The sequence below is a fragment of the Rhipicephalus sanguineus genome, chromosome 8, assembly GCF_013339695.2.
Source record: "Rhipicephalus sanguineus isolate Rsan-2018 chromosome 8, BIME_Rsan_1.4, whole genome shotgun sequence".
Taxonomy (NCBI): domain Eukaryota; kingdom Metazoa; phylum Arthropoda; class Arachnida; order Ixodida; family Ixodidae; genus Rhipicephalus; species Rhipicephalus sanguineus.
This window is the reverse complement of record NC_051183.1, coordinates 164146358-164166474: the sequence shown is the minus strand read 5'-3', so window position 1 is coordinate 164166474 and position 20117 is coordinate 164146358. Positions and strand designations below refer to the sequence as shown.

The following is a 20117-nucleotide window of genomic DNA, read 5'->3' as shown; positions in this document are numbered from 1 at the left end:
GTCTGATGTCACTAAAACTTTCGTTACGCTTACTACACAGTGACGTCGATGTCAGTCGCGCTAGCAGTGGGTCTCGATCGCGAGAATTAGCACTTAGGCACATTTTAGAAGCGAATTAAGTTATGTTCTACAGTGCAGTCCACTTATAACGATATCAAGAAAAACGAAAAATATGATCGTTATAACCGTTGATCGCTGTCGCTGGACTGCCGTTAAAAAAAAACGCGGAACGTACCTTTCTGGCTCCGATCCCTAATTAACCACTTGCACTAAAGAATAGATGTTCTAGAAAGCAGGATGTCAAAAACAAAGCTTTATTTTAAGCTCCAACGAGAGTGTCAAGCTTTAGGCGCACCTAAATAGTCTGATATTTTCGCCTGCTTTCACGGCAGTCGCAGCTTCACGACTGCGGCGTGCATGGATTCCAGCTGCTGCGCGAACACTTCCGGCAGTCCTTTAGAGTGCATGAAGTCAATCAACGAACCGATCGACGGCAGTGCACTTTCCGTGGACATGGAGGTCGGGGCCAAAGTGCCACTGCCAGCCTTGTTGTCACTGTTGCTACTGTCGTCGCTCAACGCTGTCGTCTGCCGCGACAACGCATCCCCGGCAATCGCCTCGTCTGTTACTTCTTCGCAAGACGATGCAGCACAATCTGCCATCAAAAACTCATCCATCGACACAGCACCTGTGTCACGACCAGCGACGTACGCCCAGAGCTCGGCGAGGTCGGCGGCTTCAGCTGTGTTGGTTGCGCTATCAGCAGGCGGGGAATTTTCGTCCTGGCGCACGAAGCCCGCCTTCTTGAAACAGTTGCTGATCGTGGACTGTTTCACCTCGTAACAAGCTCCATACATGAAGCGCACGGCCTTCAGAAGGCTGATCTTCAACTCTGCGTCGGCCAACGTGCCAGGAGCTAAGCGGTCAATGACTAATATCAACCACTCTAGCACGCGCCGGCGATACAAGGCTTTAAGGTTAGCAATGATACCGGCATCCAACGGCTGCAGGCCTGCCATCGTATTGGGAGGCAGAAACATCAGTTTGATAGATGTTAGCTTGGGGCTGACGGTGTGTGCGCTACAGTTGTCGAGTAGCAACACCACTTTTCTGCCTTGACCTTCTATTATCCCGTCTACCTCGAGCAGCCATTCCTCAAACAGTTGACGGGTCATCCACGCCTTCTTGTTGCTGCGATAGCAGACCGAGATATGCTGGTTTTTAAAGCATGTCAGTTTCTTTGATCGCCCGATCACGAAGGGCTTGAGGCAGTGGCTCCCGTCCATGTTGGCACACAGGGTAAAAAACAGGTCACTGACCAATGTCAAAAAACAACAAAATGACGTTTCGTGATCCGTACGGATCCCGAAACGTCATTTTGTTGTTTTTTGACATTGGTGAGTGACCTGTTTTTTACCATGCCTTTACCTGACCAGACGGTATTCCGTCGAACTCTCGGCTATGTTGGCACACAGCAACACTGTCACCCTCAGCTTGGAATGCTTCCCGCCGGGGCATGGGTCGCCTTTTAGTGCGTGCGTTATTGACGGCATCATTTGAAAAAAAAAAAAGAGTGGTCTCGTCGCAGTTGTACACGTCCTTGTCCGCATAGCGCTCCAGGGCGCCGGGCAGCTTTTCCAGTAGCCACTCCTGTTTTGCCTGGGAATCCAACGACGCCGCTTCTCCTACCACGTTTTTGTAAACAATGCCGCGTCGATCTTTAAAACGCTGTATCCAGCCTCCTCCAGGCTCAAAATCCGCCCGTCCGAGAAGAAAGGCGAAATTTTTAGCCTTTGCAGCAAGTATTGGCCCACTGATGGGCACGTTACGGGCACGAGTGGTCAGAAACCAATTGTACAGCGCCTCTTCGATGTCGGCGTACAGAGGCTCCCTAACCCTTTTCCGCTGGTCGGTGTGGCCGCTCGTTCCGGCCTTGGCAATCGCTGTGCTCCCATTTTTCAAAATGGTGGATATTGTTGACTGGGCAAGCTCGTACTTCTTCACGAGGGCGCTCACCATGAAGCCGTGCCGAGAATCATGCGATATTTGCAGCTTTGTGTCAAGTGACACAGCTTTGCGCTTGACCGGCGCCATCTTCAAGGATGTCCGCTGCTTTCACGAGGGGCTACTTGCTCGGCTGCTTCGGCCGCCGCTCGCATAGAGACTGAGTCACGGCCGGGCTAGACTGCATGCGCGCGCTTCTTTCCTTACGGCCTTCTCACCTGTCGCGAAAGCAATGGGAGAGTTTCTCTATGTTTCGCCGCCCTTCGGCGGTAGGGGCGCTGTGACCCTGACCACATCTTCTGCGCCGCGCATACGGCACAAGAGCGTTGCTCGATGTGAAACCGCGGAATGGGGGTTCTCGACGGAGAGGGGGAGGGGGATTATTCAAGAAGTCGGGGGTAGACGGAGGATCGTCTTCTTTAAAAAAAAAAATCAGCAGATCCCACGCGTTGTGGGTATCGGTTTCATGCGAAGCAGTCAGCGAGTACTTCTGTGCTGTACCTTATGGCTTTGAGCCAAACGTTACGGGGTGGATTGACATGTTTTTGTAAGTCTAGTAGCTGTGTGCACATTGTGGGCTTACCCCGGACGTCGACAACACTGGCGTTTAAAGGGTAACGAAGGTGCGCCGTAATGTCAGCCCTCACGTTAGAGTAAATACGTCAGTATTATCGAAACTAAATGCACTTTATGGTGCAATCATGTGAATATCATACGTAACTTTCGTTAATGTATTCCTCCGGGGTCGAGCAATGCAACAAAAGAGCTTGCCGAATCATAGAAATAAAAGCGGAGCCAACACCGGAACCACAGAGGTTAATCTGATATGATGCCTGTATTCTCGGAGTACATATGTTGCGTTTATTGCTTTATTGCAAAATTAGATAGCCAGCGCCACAAACACAATTGACTTTGCACCTACATTACGCCTGCAGAGGCCGTTTTTCCAAACTAATTTACAGACCTGGCGTGGCTCTGTGGTAGAATACCTGATTGCCAGGCAGAATGCTTGGGTTCGATTCCTGCTGTAATCCTAATTGTTATTTCCATTTGTCGGGTCAATGCTGTCGATGTCGGGTTTTTTAACACTCTCTCACTTAAATTACCAATGTCTGTTCTCGCCTTTCCTGGGTAGATATAAACTGTCAATCACCTGTGGCGTATACCCGTACAACACGACGTGGTAAATGGTTATGCGCCACATGTGTCTGGAGGAAAGGGTATGACGGTGTGCGCGACGGGATTTTCATGTTATTCATGTCATGGACCCGACAGTCATATTCGTCAAATCCTCTTACCCTCCCATGCCAATTTGGGTCTACACCAAATTAAGGAAGCGATCTTGAGAGCACCGAGACGTAGGCGGCTAGATAGATAGATAGATAGATAGATAGATAGGTAGGTAGGTAGGTAGGTGGGCGGGCGGACGGCCGGCTCCGCGCCGTGGCTGCGCGCGCCGCGCCGTCTCCTCGCACCCTCTCCGTGCCGTGATGTCACGGCGCCATGCAGCTGGTGTGCCTCTCCCCCCGTTAGGTTTGCACTCACCCTCGGCCGCCGCCTCTCCCCTCGCCCTGACAGCTCCCTCCTCGCCCGGTAACAGCCCCTCGTGTGCGTACTCTCCCCACCGCTCACCCCCTCTCCAACCGCCTGGCGTGTTTCGCTCCTCCGTCACGTGTTGTGTGTGTGGCGCCGGCGCGTCAGTCCTGTATATAAACGTCCGCCGGTTGCCGCTCGCTCTCACTTCTCGCTCGTGGTTTGTGGTGAACGCCGTCATAGGTATGGATCCATCGCAGGCATCAACCTCGACTGCAATACCTCCAACAACTAGTACAACGCAATCGAATGCGAGCATTGCACGCGTCGTTGCAGATGCCGCATCGGCTGAAGACAAGGCAGCGCAACGAAGGGCCCGTGATGCTGCGCGTAAGCGGGCCGCCGGTCCCGAAGCTAAGGCCCGTGCTGCCGAGCGCAGGCGGGCGAAGCGGGCTGCGGAAGCGGGCGAAGGGGGAGGCGGGCTCTCGCTGCCGTCTCCTTCGCTCGGCTCTGCAGTTTAGTCGCACGCGCCCCCTTATAGCATCACCCCGTGCTTCGCACTTCCTCATACTCCCCTTCGGGCAAATGCGGGTTTTTTTTAAGTCATCTGTTCTGTGTCAAAATTCGTCACAGCATTCTTTGGAAGCATGAAAAGCTCATGCTGTAGTCAGTTTCATGTCAGGTTTCCATCCAATTTGAGGGTCTACACTTTAACTTTCTGCAGCCCCAAAGGGCTGTCGTAGGAAGTCCATCAGAATGGGGTTTCTCAAACTGGGTTCCATAGGACTCTGTGAAGGGCATTTTAGGGTCTTGCAAGCAGTCAGAACGAATGCAATCTACTTTTGCTTTATCCTTTTTAACACGTCATGTATTCATCTAAACAAAGTGGGAGTCTGTTGGTACCACGAACCCACACACTTAATGTCACTTAAAGGGACACTAAAGGCAAATATTAAGTCGACGTTGATTGTTGAAATAGCGGTCCAGAAACCTCGTAGCGCTGCTTTTGTGCCAAGGAAGTGCTTATTTTGAAATAAAATTACGTTTTTAGTGGTCCGCATCGCGTTAGCGCGCTTCAAATCTCCCGCCTGAAAATACGACTCTCATACGTCACTGCTGCCGTGCCCAACGTTGCCCGCTTTTACTGCGCGGCCGCCGACACTAGTAGCAGCCGAGCGGAAGTAGCGGGACTCACAGTAGCAACAACGGCGCTGCGGCAAAGACTTGCTCGGATGGGCACATTCAAAGCCGTCACCAAGTTGCGGTTGGTCTCGTAATCCTCAGTACGAAAGTGCAGCGAGCACACGCGCAGAGGTTTTGACTGTTTAGCACACTGGCGCAATGGCATGACACTAAGCCACTTCGAGCGTAAGGGTTCATTCCGCGGCACCCAGTGAAAAGACACACCGGTTTCCTTGCTGCAGCACTGGCGTTGTGCACCATTCGGGCATCCGGCAATATCACACGCATGCGGCATTTTGTCGAACTTTCTGTCAGAGCGACCTTCACGAGCGCGCAAAACACGCACGGCAGTACGCGATCCCGAAACTACCACTGAGACGGGCGAGGCACAGCTCGGCGAAAACGGAACCTTTGAACCACGCGCGCCGTTCCCCATGGCAACGCCACGGAGGTTTTGTTTTCCATGAATCAAGCGGAAACGAACAAACAGCATTTTATTACGTCTTTTGATGCTCGGAATGTTCTTTTTTTACTGCTGCTAGTTTGATTACTTGTGATTTATTGTAGGCCGACTTCCCTACGTCATCGGGATCACTTCGAAAATGTCCCACTCGTGGCGCTCATCATGTGATACATTTAGCTTAATTTCTCGGTAAGTAGGGCACTGCTGTTGATAATATTGCCGTTTTAGAAGTTGTCATACATTGGGCTTTCACTCTAACATAAATTGTTATTTGCCTTTAGTGTCCCTTTAAAGGGGCGCTGCCAAATAAATCCGACAGGAAAAGCATTGGGGACATCAGTTATCTTTACCTCTTGTGTAGTAATTATTAATAAATTGAAATGTATTAAAGTGGGTGAAAAATCGATGGTGTCAGAACACAAATTAAGCATGTCATTTTCATTGCTGCCTTTGATACTGTGGAATGCATTTACATCATTCCACAAGTGGCAACACCGAAAACAAAGTTATAAATTCATCTCATCAGAGAAGCCACCTTGATTTTGGTCTACAACAACACACAGAGGCTATTTTTGTGATTGGAAGTGACGTTTCGTCACGTGGCAGTGCGGACAATGGCCAGATGTTTCGACTGGCTTGACATGACAAGTCGTCTGTAATACTCATATAGTCCCAGCTAGGCCACGCTATTGCGCACTAAAAATTGTAAGAACACTTTATGTTTTCTCACATGCAAAAGGATTTCTGTTTTTACAGTGAAACCTCGATGTACTGAATGTAGGTATGCTGTCACATGGTCAGGACGATGAAGGACACAGAATCCACAGCGTTTACTGGGCGAAGCTGTGCCTAGGAAAGCAAGCAAATCACACTGCAAAACAGTAGTGGCGAGTACAGTCATTGGTAGTGGAAAAACTGATTGCTTTTATACTTGCGTCACAGTACTTTCTGGTGTTATCACTGATGGCGACGTGAACAGCGCGTCTAGTACAAAAGGACAAAGAACCGACGAGGACTAGCGTTCACGTCACTATGGAATACCAGCTAGCCCGGTCACACACCTTGCTTCAGTTATCACTGATGCTTGCGTGCACTCTGGAAGATACGCAAACATACACATCGGGCATGGAGTCTTTGTGGAACATTCAACGCCATTCACAAAGCGGCATGCAAATTTAAGTGTGGCCTGTGCCGAGCAATAAAGCACGTCACAAGAAATTTAAAAAGACGGTCCTCAGGAAATAAAAGAAAAGCAAACACACCTGTCAATATCGTAAAAGTGAGTGAATGCAAGCCAGTTGGTACATATCCATAGTTAAAAAGAGCACGAAGTAGACATGGAAAAGATGCACACAGGACTAGTGCTGACTGCCAACTGCTTGGTTGCCAGTCAGTGCAAATATACATTGAAAAGGAAAACACGGGGTAGGGGAAAATATCAAAGCTTCTAGGCACATGCATCCAGTGGCACATTATTGTTAATTGATAAGAGCTTAGTTACGGATTCGTTAATATAACAGACAAGGAGTGTTGCTATCTCCGTAACTAATCTCTAATGACTAAACAATAATTTTCTGCAACACCGCTTGCGCTAAGGTGACAGTGGGCAGGCTTTTCTGCAACACAGTGGTGGTCCAACTGTGCCATTTGTGCCAGTTTGCTACAGTCCCTTCTCTCTGTGCTTTGCTGCGCCATTTTGTGTGCAGCTTGCGCCAACTGCGCCAAAGCTCACTATTCCCCCTGCTTATATGGCAGTGGAGAGTTTCTGCCCCAATATATTCTGAGTCTGACACCAAACACACCAAGAGCTTTCCCCTACTGCCACCGACGCCCTCCCCTCGTTATATTGCCACACCCGCTTCATGTTTTATTTTGATGTATTCGGGTTTGACCATTAAGGACGGTTAGCAATGCTCGGCGCTGGCCGTGCCGCAGTGTTCGAGAAGCTTCGCGATCGTAGTAGATCATTTTGTTAAGATTGCGCGCAGGACGCGAATAATCTAGATTATTCCGGAGCTTGCGCGACCACCAGTGATAAGACTGGAAAGTTCGATGCGTGATGTATAAAAGACGGCGCGTCCCAGCCATGAGCAGTTGATCGACGGTCGACGCTCTGTTCGCCGCTATCAGTGTATTGCTGTAGTTTGACTTTCAGTTTCCCGACCACAAGTTCGGCCAAATAAAGAGTTTCATCTCTGACGTGCTGACTGCTGCCTGTGTCGATGTCACGACCACGTGACATCTGGTGGAGGTGCTGCTTCTTCCATGATCCGAACGTCCCCGCGAAGCGCTGACCCAAGCCCAAGCCGCGAGGAGGACGACGGCAAAGCAAACCTGGATCTTTGAACAAGCCGCAGGCAGAAGGGACTGCAGCCAGAGTACGGGCTCCTTCCCGAAAAAAACCAGGCAGCCCCAGGTTCCAACATCGACCGCAGCGACGATGACCGACCCCGTGCAGCCTGCGCCGATCCTACTCCCGCAGCCCAAGGAGCCGCCAACCTTCCGCGGGTCGTCATTCGAAGACCCGGAAACCTGGCTCGAGACTTTCGAAAGGGTGTCAACATTCAACAACTGGGACTCCGAGGACAAGCTGCTCCACGTGTACTTTTACCTTGAAGATGCAGCAAGGACCTGGTTCGAGAATCGGGAGTCCACTCTTCGAACCTGGGACGCCTTTCGCAGCGCTTTCCTGGAGACGTTCACAAGCGTCGTCCGAAAGGAAAGGGCCGCAGCCTTGCTGGAGACACGGGTCCAACTTCCAAATGAAAGCGTGGCCATCTTTGCAGAGGAAATGACCCGGCTATTTCGCCACGCTGACCCTGCCATGCCCGAGGACAAGAAAGTCCGCTTGCTCATGCGAGGGGTAAAGTGAGAGCTCTTTGCTGAGGTGATGCGGAACCCACCCTCGACAGTCCAAGAATTCATCTCAGAGGCGACGACGATTGAGAAGACGCTGGAAATGTCCAACTGCCAGTATAATCGCCGATCGATTCAAGACAGCCCAGCTGTTCATGCCATCAGCTCCGACGACGTGCGCGAAACGATCCGAGCGATCGTTCGGGAAGAACTGCGCAAGCTGTTACCCTCACCACATCCTGAAGTTGCCTCGATCACTGACATCGTCCGAGAGGAAATCCAGCAGTCTCTGGGCACCCCTGAGTCAGCGCCGCCGCAGATGCAAGCAGTGAGCTACGCTGCTGCAGCCCGACGCAACGCCCACCTCCTCGCCCACGTGAAGACGCCGTGCCGCCCCAGCAGTTCCGCCGCCAGGCACCACCGCCGACGACGTCATACCGCACTCCAGCCGGCCAGCGATACATGACGAGGAAGACCGACGTTTGGCACACCCCCGACCACCGCCCACTCTGCTACCACTGTAGGGAGGCCGGCCACATGTACCGCCGCTGCCAGTACCAACAGATGGGGCTATGAGGATTCGCCGTCAAAGCGCCGCGCCCGCAGCCAGGCGAATGGCCTCGCGACATCGACGACTACCTCACCGGAACACAGTGTCAAGAACGACGACCTTCCCGCTCGCCATCGCCCGGCCTCTACATGTCACCGCACAATCAGCAGCACACTGGCCCAAATCGGGGCCGGTCGCCTAGCCCGTATCCAGGAAATTAAGGGCAGCAACCAATGGAGCTGCGGTTGCTGTACGACGAAATGCTGAAGATCCTCCACGGCGGCCGCCACTGACAACGCGACGAGACCTGCAGAACATGACGCGAAGCAGACGAAGCCCTGACGACGAAACCTCGGTCCCTGAAGAAGACCTGTCCACGCGACGTAGAAGCAGCGGGACAAGCCGACCTAGCCGTGACCCGACGCCACGATTTAACCGCAACACAAGACGGCGGATTAGCGACTTTGACGTACTACTCGACGGCCACGTCACTGCCCTCGTCGACACTGGAGCCGACTATTCCGTCATCAGTGGACCTTTCGCCACAAGGCTGAAGAAAGTTAGGACCGCTTGTCAAGGCCTCGAAATCCGGACTGCTGGGGGCCATCTAATAACTCCGGCTGGTGTCTGCACCGCAAGGGTCACCATAAATAACCGGACTTATCCTGCGAGCTTTGTAATCTTACAGCATTGCTCCAGGGATGTGATACTTGGGATGGACTTCCTAAACCACCACGGTGCCATCATCGATCTGAGGTCTGAGTCAATAACACTAACCTCAGAAAAAGCGCTGCCGCCACACACAACACCAGGAAACCTCGAATTGAATGTGATAGAAGAGCACGTCACCATTCCGCCTCTCTTCAGGATCATCATTTCCGTCGGCACCGAAGAACCCGCAGACCTTGAAAGTGTCATCGAGGGCGATCAGCACCTACTTCTGAACCGTCAGATTTGCGTCGCAAGAGGCATAGCGGAGCCGCGTGATGGCAAAGCAAAGGTAGTGCTGACAAACTTCAGCCACGAATATAGGCACCTCAACATTGGTACGACGGTCGTCTACATCCACGAATTCGTGGACGCCAACAATTCTTTCGCCCTCTTCGATGCTACCGAACCTGCTTCGACGGATCGCCGAACCCAACCCGATTTCAATGTCAACCCGAGCCTCCCGAAGCACTAGCAAGACCAGCTAAGAGCCCTGCTCCTACAATTCAAGGGCTGCTTCTTGTCATCATCAAGAATTCGACAGACCCCAGTCGCGAAACACCGCATCATAGCAGAAGAAAGTGCCAGACCAATCCGCTAGAGCCTGTACCGACTTTCGACGCGAGAACGTGAGGCCGTCAAGAAACAAGTCGACGAAATGCTACGCGATGACATCATCCAGCCGTCCAAGAGTCCGTGGGCGTCACCTGTGGTGTTAGTGAGGAAGCAGGACGGAACCCTACGTTTTTGCGTCGACTATCGTCGCCTGAACAAGGTCACGAAGAAGGATGTGTACCCTCTCCCACGAATAGACGACACCCTAGATCAACTCCACAACACCAAGTACTTTTCATCGATGGACCTGAAGACCGGCTACTGGCAAATCGAAGTCGACGGGAGAGACCGAGAAAAGACTGCCTTCATAACACCAGACGGCCTGTTCGAGTTCAAGGTCATGCCCTTTGGTCTTTGCTCGGCACCCGCGACTTTCCAACGTGTCATGGATACAGTACTGACTGGCTTGAAGTGGCAGACTTGCCTCGTGTACTTGGACGACGTCGTTGTTTTTGCCTCAAACTTCGACGAACACCTACGGCGCCTTGAAGCGGTACTTCAAGCAATCAAGAACTCCGGACTCACCCTGAAGCCAGAAAAGTGTCGCTTTGCGTATGAGGAGCTCTTGCTCTTGGGTCACGTGATCAGCAAGACTGGAGTGCGCCCAGACCCGCAGAAAACAGCTGCCATCGCCGCTTTCCCTCCACCGACCGACAAGAAGGCCGGGCGCTGATTTCTCAGCTTGTGCGCCTATACAGACGCTTTGTCAAAGACTTTTCATGGATCGCCGAGCCACTAACGCCGCTCACGAAGACCAATGTTGAATTCAGGTGGCAAACAGCGCAAGTCGAAGCATTTCGTAAACTGAAACGACGCCTGCAGACGCCTTCAATCCTTGCGCATTTTGATGAATATGCCGATACGGAGATTCACACCGATGCAAGCAGCGTAGGGCTCGGCACCGTCCTTGTGCAGCGGACGGACAGATTGGAAAGGGTAATCAGCTATGCTAGCCGGTCGCTATCAAAGGCGGAAGCCAACTATTCTACGACAGAAAAGAAGTGCCTTGCCATAATCTGGGCTACATCAAAGTTTCGTCCCTACCTTTACGGCAGGCCCTTCAAAGTTGTGAGCGACCACTACGCCCTGTGTTGGCTAGCTAACTTGAAGGACCCTTCAGGTCGTCTCGCACGATGGAGGTTGATACTTCAAGAATTCGACATTACCGTCGTGTACAAGTCCGGAAGAAAACACTCTGACGCCGACTGCCTGTCTCGTGCCCCCGTGGACCCGCCGCCGCTAGGCGACCAGGATGATGACTACTTCTTGGGAACCATAAGTGCCGACGACTTCGCTGAACAACAGCAATCCGACCCGGAGCTCAGAGGCCTTATGGAATACCTCGAGGGCAAGAACGCCGTCGTTCCGAAAGTGTTGAAGCGAGCACTGGCATCGTTTTTCTTATGCAACGGTGTTCTCCAAAAGAAGAACTTCTCACCACTTCGAGCCAAGTACCTTCTCGTGGTGCCCTCAGAATTGCAACCAGAAGTCCTCCAGGCCCTGCACGACGACCCGACAGCAGGACACCTCAGTGTTTCCCGAACGCTGGCAAGAATACAGGAAAAGTACTACGGGCCGCGCCTTGCCGCCGACGTCACTCGCTACGTCATGACATGCCGAGACTGTCAGCGACGCAAGACACCGCCAACAAGACCAGCGGGCTTTCTTCAGCTGATCGAGCCATCCGGCGACCGTTCCAGCAGATCGGGATGGACCTCCTGGGGCCATTCCTAACATCGACTACTGGTAATAAGTGGATCGTCGTCGCTACCGACTAACTGACTCGCTACGCCGAAACAAGGGCCCTACCTAGAGGTAGTGCTGCCGAGGTAGCGAAGTTCTTCGTTGAAGTCATCGTTTTGCGTCATGGCACCCCAGAGGTCCTCATCACCGACAGAGGTAGGGCGTTTACTGTGGTGCTAACTCAGGCGACCTTGAGGTACAGCCATACAAGCCACCGCCGGACCACTGCCTACCACCCTCAGACCAGTTGGCCTCACCGAGCGGCTAAATAAGACCATCGCCGACATGCTGGCCATGTACGTTGACGTCGAGCACAAGACGTCGGATGCCATCCTTCCGTACGTGACCTTTGCATACAACACCGCTGTGCAAGAAATGACGCAGGTAACGCCTTACACGTTGGTCTACGGAAGGAGCCCAGCAACGACGCCCGACGCAATGCTGCCAATGGCCACTGTCGAAGACAATCTCGACGTCGCTGCATATTTGCAATGCGCCGAAGAAGCTCGACAGCTCGCCCGCCTGCGCATCAAGAACCAGCAGAGGGTCGACAGCCGCCACTATAATCTTCGACGACACCACATGGAATACCAATCCGGTGACCGTGTGTGGGTTTGGACGCAGATACGATGACGGGGACTTAGCGAGAAGCTTCTTCGGCGATACTTTGGACCCTACAAGGTGCTTCGACGTCTCGGCGCTCTAGACTATGAGGTTATCCCTGATGGCATCACGAGCTCTCAAAGGCGCCATGCACAATCTGAAGTCGTCCATGTCGTGCGCCTTAAGCCGTTTTATGTGCGTTAGCGAAAATTAGGACTGTACCTTTTGCTTTATTATTGTAATTTTGCTTGTACTTATTGCTTGTTGTTATTTATTTGTGTGTGCACTTGTTTTTCTATGTTCTGTCACAAGCATCAGGACGATGCTTTTTCAGAGGGGGCCAATGCCACGCCCACTTCATTTTTTATGATGTATTGGGGTTTGACCAGCAAGGACGGTTAGCAACACTCGGCGCTGGCCGTGCAGCAGTGTTCGAGAAGCTTCGCGATCGTAGTAGATCATTTTGTTAAGATTGCGCGCAGGACGCGAATAGTCTAGATTATTCCGAAGCTTGCGCGACCACCAGTGATAAGACTAGAAAGTTCGATGCGTGATGTATAAAAGACGGCACGTCCCAGCCATGAGCAGTTGATCGACGGTCGACGCTCTGTTCGCCACTATCAGTGTATTGCTGTAGTTTGACTTTCAGTTTCCCGGCCACAAGTTTCGCCAAATAAAGAGTTTCATCTCTGACGTGCTAACTGCTGCCTTCGTCGACGTCACGACCACGTGACATAATATTCCGGTGATCTGTTTTTTGTCATTATATTCAGCCTAACCAAGGCGTCTGTGGCCCCGCGTGCGCCTCCGTTGTTGAAAGTTCGGCATGGTATATGTTGTCTGGAAGCTAGCGTCTCTTGATGGGGAACTGGTCATAACACGTAGACATAACACGTACACCATGATGTGCAAAGGCGCAGATTGTGTCAGTGCCCCTTCGCTCACCCTTACAAACAAGGAATTCCGATATCTCAGCCAGTAATCAGAAGCATCTTGGCTTAATGTCATCGTCACACCCATGCGCATAACTCCTCTTCCTTTCATGTTCCCCCTCTCTTCTTTTTCTCGCCCTCTTTATATATGTGAACGCACAATAAAACAACTGTTGGCAGTCAGCGCCCCTCCTCGTTCTCGCCCCATGTGTTTGTGTTCTTTAAGCGCTGCATTCTAATTGATTCGTACCAACGAGCTCGCCACAACACCCTTTTAAGTCACTTTGGCTCACGTGTTCTCAGGAGCCTTGACTACCGATGAGCAGCGTTCTCCGACCATGCTCAAAAAGTGTTGCGGGGAAGCATTAGTGACAAGGTGTGCATGGTACCTATGGTTTTTTCAAATGGCACTTGTCATAACATCATTCCGAACAGAAAAATATCATCCTAACCAGAAAACCAGCAGTCTAATAATTAAATAAAAAGGAAAAAGTGTTGTAATTACAAACGAGAACATTCTGTTAGCAATTGCCAGTGTAGACAGTGGATTTTATCACTGCCATAACTCACTATGGCTGTTGCTCCATCGTACTCAATAATGATTAACTATAAGGTGTGCAAATAATTGCAAAACACGTGCTTCTTGTGCAGGAGCAACTGTACGTGCAAACACTGAACTCTGATCATGCATCGTGACCGCGAGCAACACTACGAACACTTCACTGTGATAGGTGAAGTTGTGAAGCATATTTGATAGAGATTGAGACGGCAATTCGATGCAGTCTGTGGAGAGAGAGTACTGAGAGGGGCAGGGTCAGTGATCGATCCAACTGTATTGGGGGCAAGAGATCATTTTTATTTCTGCATGAAGTCACTGTATTTTTTTTTTGTTGTATAAAATTAATCGAGCACAAAATTGCACATTTACACACGCACATTCACGCAATCAACACACATACGAGTGGAATTTTGCACTCGATTAATTTGCTAACACAGATCCTGTTTATTACTTCCACTGTGAAAAAGATGCCCAGGACGCCGATTTTTCTTGTGACACATATTGCTTCACTGCGCAACACTACTCCGAGCTCACGGCTGGGTACTCTTCTTGGGCTGAACACAGTGATTCGACTGCTGCGCCAACTGCGCCAAAGTGCGCCACATTAGATTTACTGCGCCGTCCTCATAATATCGACGGAAATTGTGCCAAACTGCGCAAGTCTCAGATTTGGGGCATATCACCGGCAATTGCACCTCTGGCGCATCAAAACATGTGCAGCTTGATCTTGGGGCCTCAAAGTCACAACCACGCACCAAGAATTATTCCGTTGAATAAATAGCGCTCGCATGTGCATCCTGAGTAAGCCACGATGCCATGCACGGTGCAGATGCAACTTCCGTTTTGCAAGTCGGCTTGACGGCAAAACGCGGTCTCGTGACGTCTAGGCGAATCGGTAGTGAGAAAATGTGGTGGTGATTCACTGGCGGAGGTCGTCTGTTCCGGAAATGCTGCTGATAGCTCATTTCAAGCGTCGCATGGCACGAAATTAAGGCAATGTTAAGTAGTAACTACTAGTAGTAGCGATGGCGTAGTGGTAGAGCATCAGCTTTGCATGCAAGAGGTCCGTGGTTCGAATCCCGGTGCCGGACAATTCCCAACCGGATTAAAAAAAAAAGGCCTGGGGTGCAGCCTCACTGGCGTCCACAGCCAGCAATGCACTCCCTCACCAGAGAAGGATTGGCCACCCTGGTGTAGTACTTGGCCACTACCTCCCACATGAATACACCACTTAACCCTCGGCCCTCAGTCCCCAGCGGCTGCGAAGCAACTGACCAAGGCGGCGGTCAGACCTGCGACGCAGCAGAGGGTGCTAAGAATCTCTGGGTCCAGACAGGCCGCCATTGGAATCTGAACTTGGCTACGTATAACGCTAGAGCTTTATCTAGTGAGGCGAGTCTAGCTGTACTATTCGAGGAATTAGAGGGTGTTAAATGGGATGTAATAGGGCTCAGTGAGGTTAGGAGGCCACAGCAGGCATATACAGTGCTGAAGAACGGACACGTCCTATGCTATTGTGGCTTAGCTGACAGAAGAGAACTAGGGGTGGGATTCTTTATTCATAAAAATATAGCTGGTAATATAGAGGAATACTATAGCAATAATGAGAGGGTGATATGTATCGTAATTAAGTTTAATAAGAGGTACAAGATGAAGGTGGTACAGGCCTACGCGCTTACATCCAGCCATGATGATCAACTGGTTGAACGCTTCTGCGAAGACGTAGAATCAGCAATGAGTAAGGTAAAGAAAGACACAGTATACTGCACTGATGGGCGACTTTAATGCAAAGGTAGGCAAGAAGCAGGCTGGAGACCATGCAGTTGGGGAATATGGCATCGGCTCTAGAAACGCCGGGGGGGAGTTACTAGTAGAGTTTGCAGAACGCAATAATTTATGCATCTTGAATACCTTTTACAGAAAACGGGCTACTCGTAAGTGGACGTGGAGGAGTCCTAATGGCGAAACTAAAAATGAAATAGACTTCATAATGTGCGGCCACCCGGGCATTGTACAGGATGTGGAAGTAGTTAACAAGATCCGATGCAGTGATCATAGAATGTTAAGATCTAGAATTCAACTAGACGCCGATTAATGAACTAGCTCTGAGAGGGAAAGTACAGGAATTCAGAGTTTCACTTCAGAATAGGTACGCGGCTTTAACCGAGGAAACCGACCTTAGCGTTGACGCAGTAAATGATAATCTGTCTAGTATCACGAAGGAGTGTGCAGTGGAAGTCGGGGGTACAGTCGTTAGACAGGACACTGGTAAGCTATCCCAAGAGACGAAAAACCTCATTAAGAAATGTCAAGCTATGAAAGCCTCAAGCACAACAGACAAAATAGAGCTGGCGGAGCTTTCGAAGCTAATCAATAGGCGTAAAGTAGCCGACATAAGAAAGTATAATATGGAGAGAATTGAGCATGCTCTAAAGAACGAAAGAAGCCTCAAAGCTATGAAGACAAAACTGTGCATAGGCAAAAATCAGATGTATGCATTAAGGGACAAGGAAGGCAAGGTCACAAACAATATGGATAGAATAGTTGAGGTAGCGGAAGAGTCCTACAGAGATCTGTACAGCAGCCGAGACAGTCAGGTTGATAACGTAAGAAGCAGTAATAGTGCAGAGGAATCTGACATCCTGCCAGTATTGACAGGAGAAGTAAAGAAAGTCCTAAAGGGAATGCAAAGAGGCAAAGCAGCTGGTGAGGATCAGGTAACATCAGACCTGTTGAAAGACTGTGGAGAGATTGTTAGAAAAACTGGCCACCCTGTATACGAAGTGTCTCTCGACGGGGAGGATACCAGAATCTTGGAAGAATGCCAACATCATCTTGATCCATAAGAAAGGGGACGTCAAGGACCTGAAAAATTACAGGCCCATAAGCTTACTGTCCGTTGTCTACAAGCTATTTACAAAAGTAATTGCTAACAGAATTAATACGACATTAGAGTTCAATCAACCAAGGGGCCAGGCAGGATTTCGTACAGGCTTCTCAACAATAGACCATATTCATACTATCAATCAGGTTATAGAGAAATGCGCGGAATACAACCAACCCCTATACATAGCGTTCATAGATTACGAGAAGGCATTTGATTCGATGGAGACATCAGCAGTCATGCAGGCACTGCGGAATCAGGGCATCGACGAAGCCTATATAAACATGTGGAAGAAATCTGCAGCGGATCCACAGCCACTATAGTCCTCCATAAAGAAAGCGAGAGAATCCCAATAAAGAAGGGCGTACGGCAGGGAGACACGATCTCTCCAATGTTATTCACCGCGTGTTTACAGGAGCTTTTCAGGGCCCTAGATTGGGAAATATTAGGGATAAGTGTTAATGGAGAGTATCTCAGTAACCTGCGATTCGCTGATGACACTGCATTGATGAGTAACGCGGGAGACGAATTACAGCTCGTGATTACTGAACTGGATACGGAAAGTAGAAGAGTAGGTCTGAAAATTAATATGCATAAAACTAAAGTAATGTGGAACAATCTTGGCAGAGAACAGCGCTTTGCGATAGGTGGCGAGACACTGGAAGTTGTAAAGGAGTACGTCTACTTAGGACAGGTAGTAACCGCGGAGCCAAACCATGAAAGTGAAATAACTAGAAGAATAAGGATGGGATGGGGCTCATTTGGCAAGCATTATCAAATCATGAATGGTAATTTACCATTATCCCTCAAGAGGAAGGTATATAACAGCTGCATCTTACCGGTACTTACCTACGGAGCAGAAACCTGGAGACTTACAAAGAGGGTTCAACTTAAATTGAGGACGACGCAGCGAGCGATGGAAAGGAAAATGATAGGTGTAACCTTAAGAGACAGGAAGAGAGCAGAGTGGGTCAGGGAACAAACGGGGGTTAAGGACATCATAGTTGAAATCAAGAAGAAGAAATGGGTATGGGCCGGGCACGTAGCACGTCGGCAGAATAACCGGTGGTCATTAAGGGTAACTGACTGGATTCCAAGAGATGGCAAACGCGTGAGGGGGAGACAGAAGATTGGTGGGTAGATGAGATTAAGAAGTTTGTAGGTATAACGTGGCAACAGAAAGCACAGGACCGGGTTGATTGGCGGAACATGGGAGAGGCCTTTGCCCTGCAGTGGGCGTAGACTGGCTGATGATGATGACTACACGCATGCCGCTAAAATGTCTTTCACTTCTGTTTCTGGACATTGCGGAATGATATCTGGGAACCCTAGCAATAGATATGTGGAACAATATAGAATTTACCGTGTTTCACGTCCATGGAAGAGCATGTGAACAGTCTGAACGCGTTGACACTTTTCCTCAAACATATTTTATCCATAGCTCTTCATCCAGAAGAGCTTTTTCGTAATTCCTTCCACTGGCACATCCAGGTTTGTAATCGTTCTTGCGGTAAATACCCTTTAAAAGGCCCCGCCCTGTCAAGCTTGTTAGTGCTACGGTCCTAGTTCGAATCTTCACTTGAGTTTTTTGAAAATATCATATCATTAATAAAAGCATGCCTCCTGATCAGTGCAGCCGCAATTCGGTTTGAATATGCGCAGTTGTCAGGAGTGGGCCTGTCACTGACAGCCCTGGTGTCGGAAGGCCCTCTGTGAAGTGGCTACGCCACGTTACATGTCCGCACCCTCGCTTTCCCGGGTCGATAGCTGACGATTAAAAAATCACTGTTTCGCTTAAGGGTGAAGCAGTGAACGCGATACCAACAGATTGTATTAAGGAAAGAAGGTGATTTTTTAAGGCCTCGTTTTTCTTTGTTAGACACAATATTAATGAGAACTAACTGATAAAAATGCCAAGGAAAGTAGAGGGGGTGTTATTTGTAGTAATTAGAATATAAATGTGAACAAGAAAAGTGGACGAAAAGATAACTTGCCGCCGGCAGGGACTGAACCTGTGACCTTCGAATAACACGTCCGATGCTCTACCACTGAGCTACGGCGGCGGTCATCCTCTCGTCCGCTGTATGGGGTATATATGCGCATTTAAACTTTGGAGTTTAAACTGTTTAAACATGGTGGAAGCCAGTTTGATATGTAAGGCCAGGCTGTTAACGTTCAATCTGCAATATTAATGCAAGAGCCTTAGATGCCTCATCAAACACAAAAATTGACCGTTGGCGTTGGCGACATCAACACGAGTGATGTAAAAAATCATCACGTGATGACGTCATGAATCGCCATAACTTGTGATGTCATCATGACGTCATTGTGATGTTGTATTTTAGGATCGTCACGCCGCAGAGCGTGTGACGCGTTGCAGATGGAGGAGACGTTGGCTGATTGTACAAAGCACAGGACAGTTATATTTGGACGCACACACACACGAAATACATAAAGTGAAAACGTACAACTACAGCCGATCGTCCGACGTGGCGGTGCTAGTCCGGGAAGTGGTGCGCTGCTAGCGTCCTGGCGGTGACGTAGTCGTGCGTGGTCGGGCGTGGTAGCGACGTCGCAGCAGCAAGGGTGATGGGGCGAGTGGATGACCCACCACTCGGTACACGGTAGCCGTCATTGTTGGTATACTCGCGGACAACTTTTCTTGGCAATGAAGGGAAGGCTAGAGAGCCGAACTACGCGTGTGCTACCGCTGAAGATTATAGTCCCACATTTGCGACCGTGTTTTCTGCGTGAGAATAAAAAACAACAACATTGCTTTATTTTCTACGGGGTACTGTTTGTAAAGAGGGTCAGCGCGCACCAAGGAGATACTTATATTTCCTTTGTTTTATGCAATGCCATTTCGCGTTTTTGCACCTGTGAAAACTTCGCACCTTTTACGTGCACCTCACAGTCAAAATGGCGGCTTCGTCTTCAGGTGAGCGCTCGTCACCCTCCAGCTTTTCCGACGACTCGCTGAGGGAGCTTGTGATGAATTTCACTAACAAATGACTGTGTAAGCCTGTGACGGCCGCTGGAATGATCAAATCGCCGTCACAGGAGGTACGGAAGGTTCACAAACCAAACTAAATTCGAAACGCGCGCCGAACCGGACTACTTCGTGGAGCAGTACATGTGCAGTAGCTCCGCCCCCGTAGCCTTTCCTTCATTGCCAAGAAAAGTTGTCCGCGAGTATAGCTCCCCGCGTCTCTTTAGCTCCAGGCGAAGATCCCACGGCACTTGCTGTCCTCACGACGCCCGGCAGGATGAACCACACGCGTAGATGCGGGTTCCCCGACACAGGAGGCCACGAACAGATCTGGCGACTTGAAGAACGTGAGGTGCTCGCTGTCCCGAAGACAGGCACCTCTGTGCGCGAACCCCGCTCGTCGATGCGGGTTCGGTCGATCTCCGGCCTGTTCCGACCGTGTTCCACGAGTGACTAGCCTGTGCAAGCCCTTTTTCTTCGCTTCTGAAGCACGAGC

At 50.2% G+C, this 20117-nt stretch overlaps 1 protein-coding gene, 1 non-coding gene and 1 pseudogene across 4 annotated transcripts in view; 1 reads left to right on the top strand and 2 right to left on the bottom strand.

The window, feature by feature from the left end:
* Nucleotides 1–20117, top strand: part of LOC119402446 (tubulin--tyrosine ligase-like protein 12) — a 301835-nt gene that overhangs the window by 203527 nt on the left and 78191 nt on the right. The window lies entirely within an intron of this gene.
* LOC119402447 (tigger transposable element-derived protein 6-like) lies at nucleotides 221–2127 on the bottom strand (annotated as a pseudogene).
* On the bottom strand, nucleotides 18624–18695 carry Trnat-ugu (transfer RNA threonine (anticodon UGU)). The gene has a single exon. It is a non-coding gene; the product is annotated as a tRNA-Thr (tRNA).